Source organism: Ovis canadensis, chromosome 1 (genome assembly GCF_042477335.2).
Source record: "Ovis canadensis isolate MfBH-ARS-UI-01 breed Bighorn chromosome 1, ARS-UI_OviCan_v2, whole genome shotgun sequence".
NCBI classification, from domain to species: Eukaryota; Metazoa; Chordata; class Mammalia; order Artiodactyla; family Bovidae; genus Ovis; species Ovis canadensis.
In genome coordinates, this window is record NC_091245.1 from 200,001 (window position 1) to 214,375 (window position 14,375).

A 14,375-nucleotide genomic window follows, 5' to 3' on the forward strand; every position below is an offset into this window, starting at 1 on the left:
GCGGCGGCGGCACAGCCCTCCCCGCCACAGGGAGGGCCGCTCGCCGGGCACACGCCGAGAAGGCGAAGCGGGAGCAATCTGCTGTGTCAGAAGACCAACGGCGCCCACTGACGCCCCGAGGCAAGGGACAGCAGGAGACCGAAGATCAGGGCCAGAGGCCACACACCCAACCCCTGCCTTCCTCACCCTCCCTGATGGGCAGCGGGGGGGAAGACAAGCGAGGGGCCCCGCGGACAGACCGAGAAGAGCGGACACGCTCACTGGGAACGCCCGTCCCTCGTCTGGCACGGCTTAGGCTCGGCCCGGGAGAACACGACCACACCACATCGATCCGTGGAGCCAAGGTGGGGCGGGGGGAGGCACGGCGAGGACAGTCACCAGAGGGGCCCGTTTTAAGCCTCGCCGGCAACCTCCATCCCCCCCCACCTCGCCTCAGGCGAGAGCGGCCAACGACCCCAAGAGGAGAACACCTGACACGGAGCCCACAGGGCGGGGGTCGTCCCAGCCGCCCCCAGGTGCCCACAGCGGGGGCGAGGGGCGCCCAGGGTAGAAGACCCGCGCCACCTCGCCCCGCCACCCTCGGGTCGCCCAGAGACCGGAGGTGGCACCGTGGGTCGGGTCAGCCAGACGACACCACACAGGAGCCGGCGCACAGGCCCAGGCGGGCGGCTCCAGCGGCAAGGGACGAACCGGGCACCAGCTGGCGGCCCAGAAGCCCAGAGCCCCGCGTGCGTCTAGAGACCCACAGTCCTCGGTGGCAAACACCAAAGGAGACCGTGTCAGCACTTACCTGGTGGCAAAAAAGGCCTATTAAGGGCGACGAAATGACAGCAGGCGACAGAGGAGCCCATCTACGACTCGCAGGGAGGGCCCCCGGAACCTTGTCCCGGCCACCTGTCCCCAACACTGCCCCATACACACCAGGCCCCGAGCTCTCGGGGGGGGGGGGGGGGGGGCGCGGGGGGGGGCGGGGGGCAGGCGGGGGGTCATCTGGTCGACCGGGGGGGGGGAGGGGCGCGTGGTGGCAAAAGGGGTGGGGGTGGGGGCGCGGACACCGAGAGAGGGGGAGCTGGCCGAGGACGCCCTCCCCGCTTCACCCACGCGGGTAGGGGGACCGGCCCGTCCGTGTCTCCGGACGGGGATTTGGCTTCGATGTGCAAAAGGAACACAGAAGACAGACCCGTCAGCGAGGCGCTTCCCACGAGACGAGCGGGCCCCGACCAGGGACCGCGCCCGGGGCCCAGACCGTCCTAGACGGGGCACCCAGGACGGCCCGAGCCGGTCCCCACCTCCCGACTGACTGGGATTCAGGGAGTCGGAGAGGGGTGAGCCAAAGTCGCGTCCGACGACCGAGACCCACCAGGGCACGCCGGAGGGTCGAGCGCGCCCTCCCCGGCCACCCGCGGAAGCAGGGTCCGGTCCATCCACGTCTCCGGACCCGTCAGGACTTTGACAAAGAGAAAGCATGGGTGCCGGGAGACGCCTCGGGCGACCGGACCCCACGGGGGGGACCGCACACGCGCCTCCCCCGGTCAACCCTCGGGTCCCCACCTCCGGAGCGCGACGCGGAAAACACCTCGGGCAGGAAGGACCCGAGGGCCCGGACCCAGGCGCGCCCTCCGGCGACCTCCAAGCCACCGTCCGGGCCGGTCCCCACCTCCGGAGCGGGGCCGAGGGCGAAGCACACGCTCCTGAGGGCGGCCCAGGAGGAGTCCGGACCGCCGAGCCCGAGTCCAGGCGCTCCGGGCAGGGAAGACCCTCTCCCTGCCCACCGCGGCGGCCCGGCCCAGGTAGGGTCCGGGCGGTCCGTCTCCGCGGCCGCAGGGGCACGGGGAGATGCTGGTCGACCCGGTCAGGCCGCCCCGCAAGCCGGCTGCGGTGCGCCGCGACGGTCACCCTCCTCAGAAACCTAGAGAACCAATCTCCGGCGACAGCAGGACTGTCCCTAGGCCTCGGCGCCACCGGGACTGTCGCCGCCAGCGTCGCCGGTGTCTGAGAGCTCTGCCTCGGGCCCAGAGGCTGAGTCACAATCCTCCTGAAGGAGGCCTCGCCGAAGCTCCAGAGGGGAGGGACAATATACAAGCGGCCGCCAGGTGGCTCCCGACAAGCGACTCGAACGTCCCGAGGACGGGTGGCTGTCGCCGGCCGCCGGGGACGCCACCGCGCCGGCCGCCCAAACGCCCGAGCTCGGCCCGGAGCCTCCGCCGCCGAGCGACGCGACGCGACGCGACCCCGGCCGCAGAGGAAGGGAGACACGCTGGGAAGGATCTCCTCAGGAGGCTGCCACGAAGGAGACTCACTCCCCCACGCGATTCCGGGGTGCTGGGGGGACATTCCACGGAGACGCCGGCGGGCGGTGGGGGCTCGGGGCGGGGTCGGCGGAGAGAGGGGCACCAGCGAGCGGCATCGCAGACTCCCCCGGCCCCCCCTCCCCCGAAAGAGAGGGAGGGAGGGAGGGGCCGGCAAAGCGAAACCAAGGCGAGCGCTGCTCGGAGAACAAAGCAGGACTTTGGAAAGCAGACGCAGACAAGCAAGCCCAGGAGCAAGAAAGGAAAAGGAGGAGACACACTCGGAACCCCCACCAAGAGAAGACACAACTCAACCTGGGTAGAGACCGTGACAAAGTCCGAAGACAACAAACCCAAGCAGGCGCCGGTGGGTGGGGAAAGTGCACTTGAGGTCAGGAGAACATGGATTTCAAAATAACTGAACTGGCCACAAACACCAGAATGGCAGGCAGGCGGGAGGGCGGGCGGGAGGTCTGGGGTGGCAGGGCTGCGGGGGTGGGGGTTGGGAGGGGCGGGGGTGGGGGGTGGGGCTGGGGGGCGGGGGCGGGGGCGGGGGCGGGGGGTGGGGGGTGGGGCGGCTGAGGGGCGTGGAGGTGAGGAGGACCGGACCGAGTCAATAGGGATCCACTCCATAAACCCCGTGTTCCATGACAACAGCCAGTTAAATGAATAAATAACTTTGTGAAGTCGATCAGAAAGGAAACGAAACAAAACCACCAGGCAGGAAAGTCAAGTCATAGAAGGGCTCCGGGTGCTTAAAAGTCAGAGAGAGGGAGAGGGAGAGGAGGAGGAGGAGGGGGAGGGGGAGGGGGAGGGGGAGGGGGAGGGGGAGGGGAGGGGAGGGGAGGGGAGGGGAGGGGAGGGGAGGGGGAGGGGGGAGGGGGAGGGGGAGGGGGAGAGAGAACGCATACACATGTGCGTATCCGCGCGTCCATATGTATACGCACGCATATTCGCGCCTATATATACGCGCACCCATGGGTATGGACAAACACGTTCGAAGGGCATGCTCACAAACACGCATGTGTCTGTGTGCGCCCGTGTGTGCCTAGGCGTTTCTACTGTGCGTGTATGCTTGCGTGTATACACGTAGACTCAGGCATATATACGCAGACGTACGCGGATATACACAGGTACGGATACACATGCTCATATGTGCAGATACGTCGGGATCCATAGACACATACGTACAAATCAAGGCGGACGTGTCCACGCGTACAGATGCACACGTGTGTATACGTGTGATGTATACGCACAGGTGTGGGTGCACGTATACGCGTACACGTGCGTGCGTGCTTCCATAGGCGCATCTGTCCTCGTGTGTGTATGCACACGTGTATGCACACATGCATACGCGCATACGGACACATCCAGAGACGTCTACGGATCGCGTCTGGAGGTCCACACAGACGTCCGAGTGTGTATGTGTCGGGATACGCACACGTCTATATAAGTAGACGTGCGTGCACGTACGCACATACAGGCGCCCGGGGGCGTCCAGAGTGCCTACACGCAGATGCATGTGCATAGATGCGCACACACGGAAACGCATATGCGAACGTGCGTGTGTATCCGCACACGTCCATAGAAGTCCGTGTACACGTGCCTAAGTGCACAGATACCCACGTGTCTGTGTCGATGTCTACGTGCGCGCGTGTGAGTATCTATGGGTGTATCTATGTACATATAGATACTCACAGACACACACGGACGGAAACACACATCCGTGTGTGTGTGTGTGTGGGGGGGGGGGGGGGGTATACACGGGGAAAGCGCAAGCATCTTGCAAAAGGGGCTTTTCTGTCCAAAACTGATCGAGGCGTCAGACAACTCAGCCTCCAAAAGGGAAACAACCCCCGATGAGCGAAGTGGGCAGGCAGGGGGCCCCGAGCAGACACCTTCCTTCCAAAGAAAGGGAGAACAGACAGACACCCAGAAGCACAAGGGAGACAACAAATCAGCGGCAGGGCTGGGCTGGGCTGGGCTGGGGCTGCTGGGGGTGGGGGCGGGCTCACGGAAGCACCCCGGGGCGTTCATCTGGACATTGATCCTTCTCCTTCGGAGGGGAAAGGCCCAGGAGCTGGAATCGCCATCGCGACAGCAAGTTGGACACATCAGAAGACAGTGGCTCCTGATCGATCGAACGCGCCTTTTCTGCCGCTGAGGAACATGTGGGCGGACTCAGAGAGATCACATCTCATCCCCTGGGGCCTCCCAGAGAGAGAAACCACATCCCTAGGGAAAAGAGTCCTGTGATTCCCTCGGAACACTCCACCAAAGAGTCCCCCTTCGACCCAACCCAGCCACTCCACGGAGTGCCCACGGAGGGGACAAAGAAGATACGGACGTGTGTATGTGTGGGATCGACCCCCCATACCTAGGTAGACATCCATACACACAGAAGGAGAGAGCTCTCTGTCTGTGTGCCTACGCCTGTATCTATTCATTCACTCACACACACACACACACACACACACACACACACACACACACACACACACACACAGAGGAATGGGACTCAACCACCCGAAGGGAATGAAATCTCACAGTCTGCAGGAACTCGGAGAGACCTTTAGAGGGGATGATGCTGAATGAAATACCTCAGAGCCGTCGTTTCCATGCAGTACCTACCAAACGAGACACCGTGAACACAACAGAACCCAAGAGAAACAGGCTCCTAAGAGACCACCGCGGAACACATGAGGGGTGGCCAGAGGAGGGAGCGGGGGAAACGGTGGCGGGGGGCGGGGTGGGGGAGAGAACGAGTGAACGAGCGCCCCTGGTGAGGGAGACAGAGGAAGCGGGGCGACCTGCCCCTTAGGGAATCCAGGCGTCACGGGCACGTCGCGACACCAAACGTCGTCCGCCGTGACACCGAGTGGTGACGGACGGTCCCTCACTAGATGCATCCTGGTGATCTCTGTGTCATGCGCTGCACTCGAAAACATCGTCGGTGCAGCTGAAAAGGAACGGGGGAACAAAACACACACACACACACACACACACACACACACGCACACACACACACAAGGGAAAGGAAGCAGGACGGGAGGAAGGAAAGAAGGCGAAAGGAAACGTCGGCCGTCAGCGAGAGGTCCATTTGAGAAGAGCGGGACTTGCGTGTGTGTGTGTGTGTGTGTGTGTGTGTGTGTGTGTGTGTGTGTGTGTGTGTGTGGAGGGGCGGGGAGTGGGGAGGCGGGGAGAGATACTAGGGTGAGTAGGAGGACGGGGAGCAGGAGGAGGAGAAAGAAAAGGACCGACCGATGGCCTCGAGGGCGAGGGGGAGATCAAGGATCCAAAGAGTGGACAGGACGGTCAGGTGAGTGCCATAGGGAAAGGAAAGGAAGCCAACCCACGAACACCCTCCCCACGGTGGTTGTGTTCAGTCCAAGATCAAGATGTGGGTAGCACGGTGTCCTCCAGCACACAGGGACACACAGGGCCTCCCTTGGCGTGGGAGTTCAGGATCACCCTGAAAGCTGAAGCCGTTCTGTTCATCCACGGCTGACAAGTACCGTGGTCTCACGACATTCACACATCCTAGCAAACCATCGAAAGACTCTCTCAGTCACTCGCCGTGAAACACATAGAGAACAGAAAAGGAGCGACACGATCGTGGCTGGCTGGCTGGCTGGCTGGCTGGCTGGCTGGCTGGCTGGCTGGATTCCCATGAGAGTCTGAGGATGGAACACATGGACAGAAAAGCATCCGATTCCCTTTGGTCAAGAATCGGTCTCGCCTTCTGCGCCTGGTGTCTTTCCTACGTCTGGATGATTCCCTCCCCCACCCCCCCCCGCCCCGCTCCGCTCCGCTCCGCTCCCAGCTTGAAGGTGCTCTCAAGGTCCCGCCGGAACGCTCTCTTCCTCTCTTCGGAGCGCCCTTCTGAAGGGGAACGTTTTCTTCCACGTCATCGCCCCGAGACAGCTTCAGCCTGGCCCTCCCCTCCACCCCCGCCTCCCTCTCTCCCTCCTGCTCCTCTTCCTCCTCCTCTGAACTCTTGAGCTCTCCTCGCACCGGCCTCTCACCCCACACGGTGGCAGTGTTGGCCTAGGTATGCTCAGGCGTCTCCTCCCCGCATCCCAGTGGACTGCCACTGGCTCTCTCTCGACTGCGTCGTCCTGGGACCATGTGTTTCCTGGCCTTTTCTGCGGGTGGGGGAGACCCGGACGGGCCGGGGCCAGGCGGGGGTGTGGGGGAGCCTGCATGCGGGGGGAAGGGTGGGGGCAGAGAGGAGGAGGAGGACGAGGACGAGGAGGAGGAGCAGGAGGACGAGGAGGAGGAACGACACAACTCCCCAGTGCCAGTGTGTGCCTGTGGCCCGGGAAACAGACGACGCCCCGGGCTGGCTCCGAAAAGGGGATCGGTCATGAGATCGGGCACGTGTGTCCTTTGCAGAGGCCCTGCAGATCGAACAGGCAGGGGCAAGGATTGGGCTTCCCGCACTGAGAACTGTTCACCCGTCGTGGAAACAGGCGTCTGTCACACCGGGGCTTCGGCTTCCACAAGCCGTAGCCACCGAAACGTGCGCACGCTGGAGCCACCGCCGTGCAGAGGGAGATCTCATCCGGCTCCTCGTGTCCTTCCAGTGAGCAGGCCGGGATCTCGGGAAGAACAGAAAGCCAGAGAGTTGCATGCACCTGACCGTCACGCTTTCAGAAGCCAAGGGAACCAGAAATGAGGTTCACTCGCGTGTGGGTCTGTCTTTCCACGGGACGAATCCTCTCTTTGAGCAGATGAGGGTTCCGGGGACCCCGTGGAGCAGAGAGGATAGAGAGTTCCCTCAGGTCCCCTGCTCCTCCCATGCACGCGCACGCTCCCCAACGGTCCTAGGAACAGCCTGCCCCAGAGGAGCGTGCTGGCCACAACCCACCTCCACGGAGACGGAGACGGCAGTGTCCGTCCGCGTCAGTCATCCTCGTCCAGGGTCCCCGGGCCGTGGGCCCTCGCCTTCACGCCTGGCACCGTCCGTTCTGCAGGTGTGTGTCGAACCTGCCCGGAGCCCTGTGGCATCGTCCCGGATCAGGGGTTCGGTGGAAAACACCCTGTCCCCCCGCCTCCTCGGCAGGTGGATCCTTCACCACTGGACCACCAGGCAGGGAAGTCCCTTCACAGCCTTCTAAAAGCATCTACCCTGAAACATTCCATGTCGTCCTCCAAAATCACTGGACCATCACGACTGAAATGAAGGAAACTATGTGAGTTCAAGAATGTCTTCACTCCTCAGTGCTTCTTGCTTTAGAACCACGAAGGCATCTCTCTCTCTCTCTCTCTCTCTCTCTCTCTCTCTCTCTCTCTCTCTCTCTCTCTCTCTCTCACACACACACACACACACACACACACACACACACACACACACACAGAGGGGGGCTCATCGTCCAAAAGAAACCAACTGTTGTGTTTCTCCGTCCCCCTTGTGGTGGCCGTCGTGCCAACGCTAGTCAAAGGAGCTGATCTCCTGTGGAATCCGATGTCTTCTTCTCTAGGACGCTTCAAGAAGCAGCAAGAGTGCCGGTTTGTGAGACACGAAGGTCAAGCCGTCACGATGCAATCCCTTCTCCGGGCCTGATCGTTCAGAAACTCTCCCATCCCAAGCGGGGGACGTCAGGATATCCATCTCGAGTTTGGGACGGGGGCTTCCCCGGCGGCTCCGTAGGAAACCATCCCGTGCCCACGCAGGAAACACGGGTTTCATCCCCGGCCAGGGAAGATCCCACGTGCTACAGAGCCACGAAGCCCATAGGCCTCGCCGATGGAATCCGTGCTCTGGATCCTGGCCACTGCGAGCGCTGAGCCCACACCCAGCGGCCACCGAAGCCCACGTGCCCCAGTGCCCGCGCTCCCCAAGAGGAACCACAGCCACGAGAAGCCCAGACACACAACCGCAGGGCGGCCCCCTCCTCCACGGAGAGAGCACGGCTGGCACAGCAGTGAAGACACAGCACACCCCCACAGAAATCAGAGACGCCCCATGGTTTTAAAGCAGTACGGGGTCTAGGACGGGATGCCGTCGGCCGATACCTCGTCCTATCCTATCCCTCGGGAAGCTCGCTGACTCTGCGGTAGATGAGATCAAGAAACCGCAGCTCCCCGTGCCATCGGAAGTGTGGGAAGCTCTCCCTCCAGTGCTGAGAGCCCAGTGGAGACGTGACCCGTGGGGACCGTGAGCGTGCCTGTTCTCGTGAAGAAGTCCTTCCCGGTCCGGGCTCTGGAGATCGGCCCACGCGGACCTGCAGACAGCGGACGGCCATCCCTCTCGGCTCCCTGCGGGCTCACGGGTCCAGGCGTGCCGTGCCCCCAGCATCTGCTCGCATCTTCTGGGCCCGTCTCCCCCGCTGTGCTCCGCTCACTTGGAACCCTTCTCCCCTCTCGTCTGACCTGTTTTCCTTCCTGTGGCGACTCTTTCTGGCTCCCCAGGCACCACTTCACATCGTTCTCTTCTCACCGCACTCGTCTCGTGGAAAGAATTCCACGTCTCTCTGCTCTGTTCCCCAAGGAGTCTGTCATCGCTCCATTCCTCTGGGGATCGACTGGCACCCAGGCCACCCCGGCCCACGAAAACCGTGGCTCCGTGTGGATGGGACGACTTGCCGACGACCGCGGGGGGCTTGTGGACGTGGAAAGCTGGCACCGGGGAGTCGTCCTGCGGCCACACCCTCGGGCACCATCGCGTTCGCGCCGTCTTCCCTAAGACGTGTGCGGTCGCACTGGTATTCCAACGGCGTCTATTGGAAAAGAATGGCTCATTCCCTGGATCCCCTCAGGAGGACTTCGAAAAGAGTCGTGGTCGAGACGTGATCGATCTTTCCAGCACTCTCACTTCTGGGTAGACATCTCAAGAAAAGAGACACGGAATCTAAATCTCAGAGAGAGATCTGCACTCCTCCCATGTCCACGGCAGCATCCGTCACACGGGTCAAGAGAGGGAAACAGCCCGAGTGTCCATCAAGGGAAGAAGAGGGAAAGAAGACACACGATCCAGATAGAGATCGATCGATAGGTAGAAACAGATGTCCCATGGAGCCACAGGAACGAACCCATTCTTGTCTGGTGACAGCATGGATGTGACTTAGGGCGTGATGCCAAATGAATCAGTCAGGTAGAGAAAGAAAAAGACTTTCTCATGCCACTTACATGCCATGGATGGCCATCAAAAAAGAAAGAAAGAATGAAAGAAAGAAAGAAGACGGTCATCACAGAACGGCTGGGGGAGGGAGAAATGGGAAGATATTGCATTGATGTAAGGGGGAAAGAAAAAAACAAAAAACGACTTCACGGATAAGGTACATCTATACTGTATACGTCACAAAGAGCACGGTGATTCTAAGGAACAGCATGATTATTATAGTATGGTACTATTCAGAGAAGGCCATGGCGCCCCACTGCAGTCCTCTTGCCCGGAAAATCCCATGGACGGGAGGAGCCTGGTGGGCCGCAGTCCACGGGGGTCGCTCACAGTCGGACACGACTGAGCGACTTCCCTTGCACTTTTCACTTTCACGCCTTGGAGGCGGACATGGCAACCCACTGCAGTGTTCTTGCCTGGAGAATCCCAGGGACGGGGGTGCCCAGTGCGCTACTGTCTGTGGGGTCGGACAGATTCGGACACGACCAAAGCAACGCAGCAGCAGCAGCAGCAGCAGCAGCAGCAGCAGCAGCAGCAGCAGCAGCAGCAGCAGCAGCAGCAGCAGCAGCAGCAGCAGCAGCAGCATGATCATCTGAGAAAGTTGCCATGACAGTGGACATGAATCATTCTCCTCCCGTCCAATGGCAGAAGGAAATGGCAACCCACTCTAGGATTCTTGCCTGGAACTGTCCACGGATGGAGGAGCCTGGTAGGCTACAGTCCGTGGGGTCGCAAAGAGTCGAACACGACCGAGTGACTTCCCTCTCTTTCACATCCAGTCATGATCTGTGTGGCTTGTGAGAAAGCTATGAGCTACCGCTTGGGTGGTCATTCTTCTTTGGCAACATACAGGTGCCTCTTGTCCCCATTCTGTACACATGAGGACGAAGGATGTCATATGTCCTTCACGAAGGAAATGATATTTCAATACACCTGAAAGTTAAACACATAAAATCACCTAGTTTTCTTGTCTTTCCATGAAGAGTCAGTATCGGCTGCGCCAAAAAAAAAAAAGAAAGAAAGAAAGAAAGAAAGAAAAGAAAGAAAGAAAAAGAAAGCTTTATTTGGGGGTCTTCGATATGGCCATGCAGGGACACAGGTTTGAATAAAAACCGGGGGAACGTTGCCCAGGAAAGAGTCGGGGGCTTAGAAAGCTGAAACTCCGTGAGGTTGGAAAGCGACCTGAGAGCAATGATGATGGACTGTCATGCAAACAAGGAACTGTTTCTTCTTCCAGGGTAGATAGACTGTCACAAGTGATGTAGGGAAAGGGGAGGGTGTGTGTGATAGGGGGTCTTGAATGTCGGGAACACTGTTTCGATGATCCGGAGGCCTCTGTTCCCCAGGAGGTGCTCCGAGTTTCCAGACCGAGACACAGACCTCTTCCTCCATGGCCCTCCCCTTCTCTATTTTGGGGCGCTCTCTTGGCGATGCGGACTCCACTTTGATTTTCCTGTCACGTGTCATCCCCTTTTGCATTCAAAGATACCATCCCATCATGGGACCTGGTTTCTCTTTTGAGAGAGAATTCGAATGAGACACGACCACTCTCCGCAGCGTGGTTTCGGGCACGGACGACCCACACGGGGATCCATGCCACATCTCCCTCTGCCGTAGAGAAAGGCTGTGTATGGCAAACGATGCCACGGGATCGGCGAGTTCCTCGGGCTCAGCACTCCCTCGACTTGGCCGCGGTTTTGGGTTCGTTCCCTTCCGTGTTTGCTCGCTCGCTGACCCACGCGATCTCTCCGGATAGGGCAGCCCATCGAAGCGGAAACACAATCGAGTCTGTGTGGATCCTATTCATGCATCCGATGGGGAGATCCACGACCTCTACGTGGATCCATACACATGGCCGTGTTGGGTTCAGGAGGACCCTTTGGTGTTTTCTGGGTGCGCTCTTTGTCGTCCATGAGCTCACGTGCCTTTCGGGGACACGGCTGATGGAGACGGACACCAAGCAGCAGGGCAGCAAGCTGGCGTCTCGGCCTAGAGCGGTTCCCCAAAGGACATCTCAGAACCAGGGCTGAGACAGCCATCCCTCCCCGGGCCCCCCTCGTCGCCGGGGAGGGGAGGGGAGCGGTGGGGTGGGGTGGGGTGGGGGTGGGGGTGGGGGGTGTGAGGTTGAGGAGATGGGGGTGGGAGCCGGGTCCGGGTGAGCGTGCGCGCGCGCCTGTGTGTGTGTGTGTGTGTGTGTGTGTGTGTGTGTGGGTGGGTGGGTGGGTGGGTGTGGGTGTGGGTGTGGGTGTGTGTGTGTGGGTGCGTGCATGCGTGCGTGGGTGGGTGGGTGGGGCGGGGAGGGGAGGGGACGGGACTGGGCTCGGGGTTGGGGGTGCACGGGGTGAGGGGACTGTCCCGGTCCCCCTGAGAAGTGAAGGCAGGTTCTGTCCCGCTGAGAACTCCCTGCCTTCAGGCGCGCGAGGGGAGCAGGTTTCTCTCCAATCCATTTAGTAAACGGTTTTGAAAAAGTTTCCAGACAAAAAGTATCACACAGTTATACACAACATGTCTCCTTGTAATTGCCGGGGCCAGCGCGAGGAACTCCGCCCACGGCAAAGGCCACGAGGAAGGAGGCTTGGCACACGCAAAGGCGTGATCAAGCCTCAGGAAACCCCCCGTTCCCGAGCATCTACCCCCAAAGCCAGCGTCTACCTAGAAATGATGAGTCTAGTGGGTTGGTCAGGAATGACGTGGGTGAAGGGTGTTTCACGCGTCGGGCCGATCCTGACGGCTCACTCCCGGCCCTGGGTGTGACAAGGCCGTCTCGGGTCAAACCTCTCTGCTGACAGACTAGCTCGCGTGACAGGGTCACCCACCCTCCCGCCACGACGCACACGAGCGTCGGCTCCCTCTCCACCGTAAACAGCACAGAGAGTCTGGGAGTCTCTGGAGAGTCTTCGCGAGCACAGGGCTTTTCTCACGGTCGAGTCCATGATGGCCGCCAGGCCTCCATATCCTTAGGCACCTGGGAATAGATGAATCCATGTCGTTGGAATGTAGAAAAGGAAAGAGAGTCGTCTTGAAGGGGAGCAATCCTAGACGTTTTGAGTGAAGGAACGTTCTCTTTGGGAATCGATCCCTGCCCTTTGCGACCCATCCCTGGGTCCTTGCTATGTCAACATGTCACTCGATCACTCTCTGAAGACTAAATAGACCTTCAGGGCAACATTGGGGAAAGGATTTTCATGTGTTGGGCTGATGGTTGCTGCTCCATCTCCATGTTCCCTGCCCTTATCGTGAATATCACTAGCATCTAGGGGAAATAAGTATTCACCTTTCAGACGACTCATGTGAACTTTGGGGTTCAATCGGTTCCTTTCTTGATTGGAACTCACGACACCCTCACCCTACAGGAATGTCACTTTATCTGGAGGGTGGTGCCCGGTTTAAGAAAAAACACCCTCGGAACACGTAAGTGTTTTGGGGATCAGAAAGAAAGGATCATCACACGTCAGCAGGCCTCAGGGCCAGAAGATGATGTCATTATCCCTAAGACATTTTTTTTTTCCCCCCCCCGTACATGTATGTGAAAGCACCTGATTTTGAGAAAGGTCGGGACTCCCGGCCCCCACGTGACTCTGTATTCATCCCTATATGTCACAAGAGGGATAGAAGCAAACCCACCACGAAAGACATCGGATCCGTTTCCGGAAAGACGGATACCCCCACGTCGCTTCTTTCTTTCTTGCTCCCCGTTTCTCTGGCCGAATTCCAAGTGATTCAGCCTCTTTTCCTCCACTGATTTTCCTACGACACGATCCGTTTCTAATCTCTCTCTATCTATCTCTGTCATTCAATATGTCTTTATCCAAGGACGCCAACGCCGTCCCCGCCTTCGAATTCCCTGGATCCGACGGGGCTGGACCCCGGCAGGAGGCGGTGTGTGGTGGTGCGTCTGGGGCACGCGCAGGTGGTGCTGCGTGGGTGTGTGTGGGGGTGGGGGTGGGTGGGAGGGGTAACGTGTGTGGTGTGTGTATAGGTTCCACGTGAGGCCGAGTGTGTGTCGGGTGGGCACCATGGGTGTGTGCGTGTGGGATGCGCCTGTGGGTGTGGGCGTGGCCGTGGCCGGAAGGGGGTGGGGCGTGCAGAGACAGTGGCCCAGAGACACAGCCAGGCAAAGGACAACGCAGTGTGTGTGTGTGTGTGTGTGTGTGTGTGTGTGTGTGTGTGTGTGTGTGCGTGTGTGTGTGTGTGTGTGTGTGTAGGGGGTAGGGGGGAGTGTGTGGTGTGCGGCCTGTGCTGCGTGTGTGTGTGTGTGTGTGTATGTGTCTGGGGTCGGGATGTGTGTGTGCGCTGTGTGCAGGCGGGGTGTGTGTGCGGGTATGCGCGTGGTGTGTGGTGCGCCTGTGGTTGTGGGTGTGGTGGAGGGTGGGTGGCACAGAGACACAGCTAGGCAAAGGACAAGGCAGTGGGGGGGGGCGGGGGAGCGGGAGAGGTGAGGGGGCGGGGTTCATAATCTGAAAGGCGAAAGGCACAGGGACGCAGGGACGCACGCACGGACGCACCCACCCACCCACGCACGCACGCACGCACGCAGGCACCCAGCCACGCACCCACCCACCCACCTGCCCACGCGCCCACGCACGCACTTGCCCGTCCACGCTGTTGCGTGACGAGCTGGGTGGAGCTAAGCGTGTGATGACTCTGTCCATTGGGTGGAAATCACAGATCTCAGTGAGGTTATGATGGGAGCAGGGGCTTTGACGCAGTGAGACGGACAACACACTGATGATCGACTTAAAGGTCAATAGAGAGGGGTCTGAAACCTCCCAGAAGGAAATCACAGCACTGTATCAAAGTTTGGTGTCACTATTTGTTCTGGCATAGTCACCAAGTTTAAACGGTTCATTTCTGAATGTCATTTCTGTCCCCTGAATGTCATTTCTGTCCCGCTGAGAACTCCCTGCCTTCAGGCGCGCGAGGGGAGCAGGCTTCTCTCCAATCCACGGCCATGCATCGTTTTC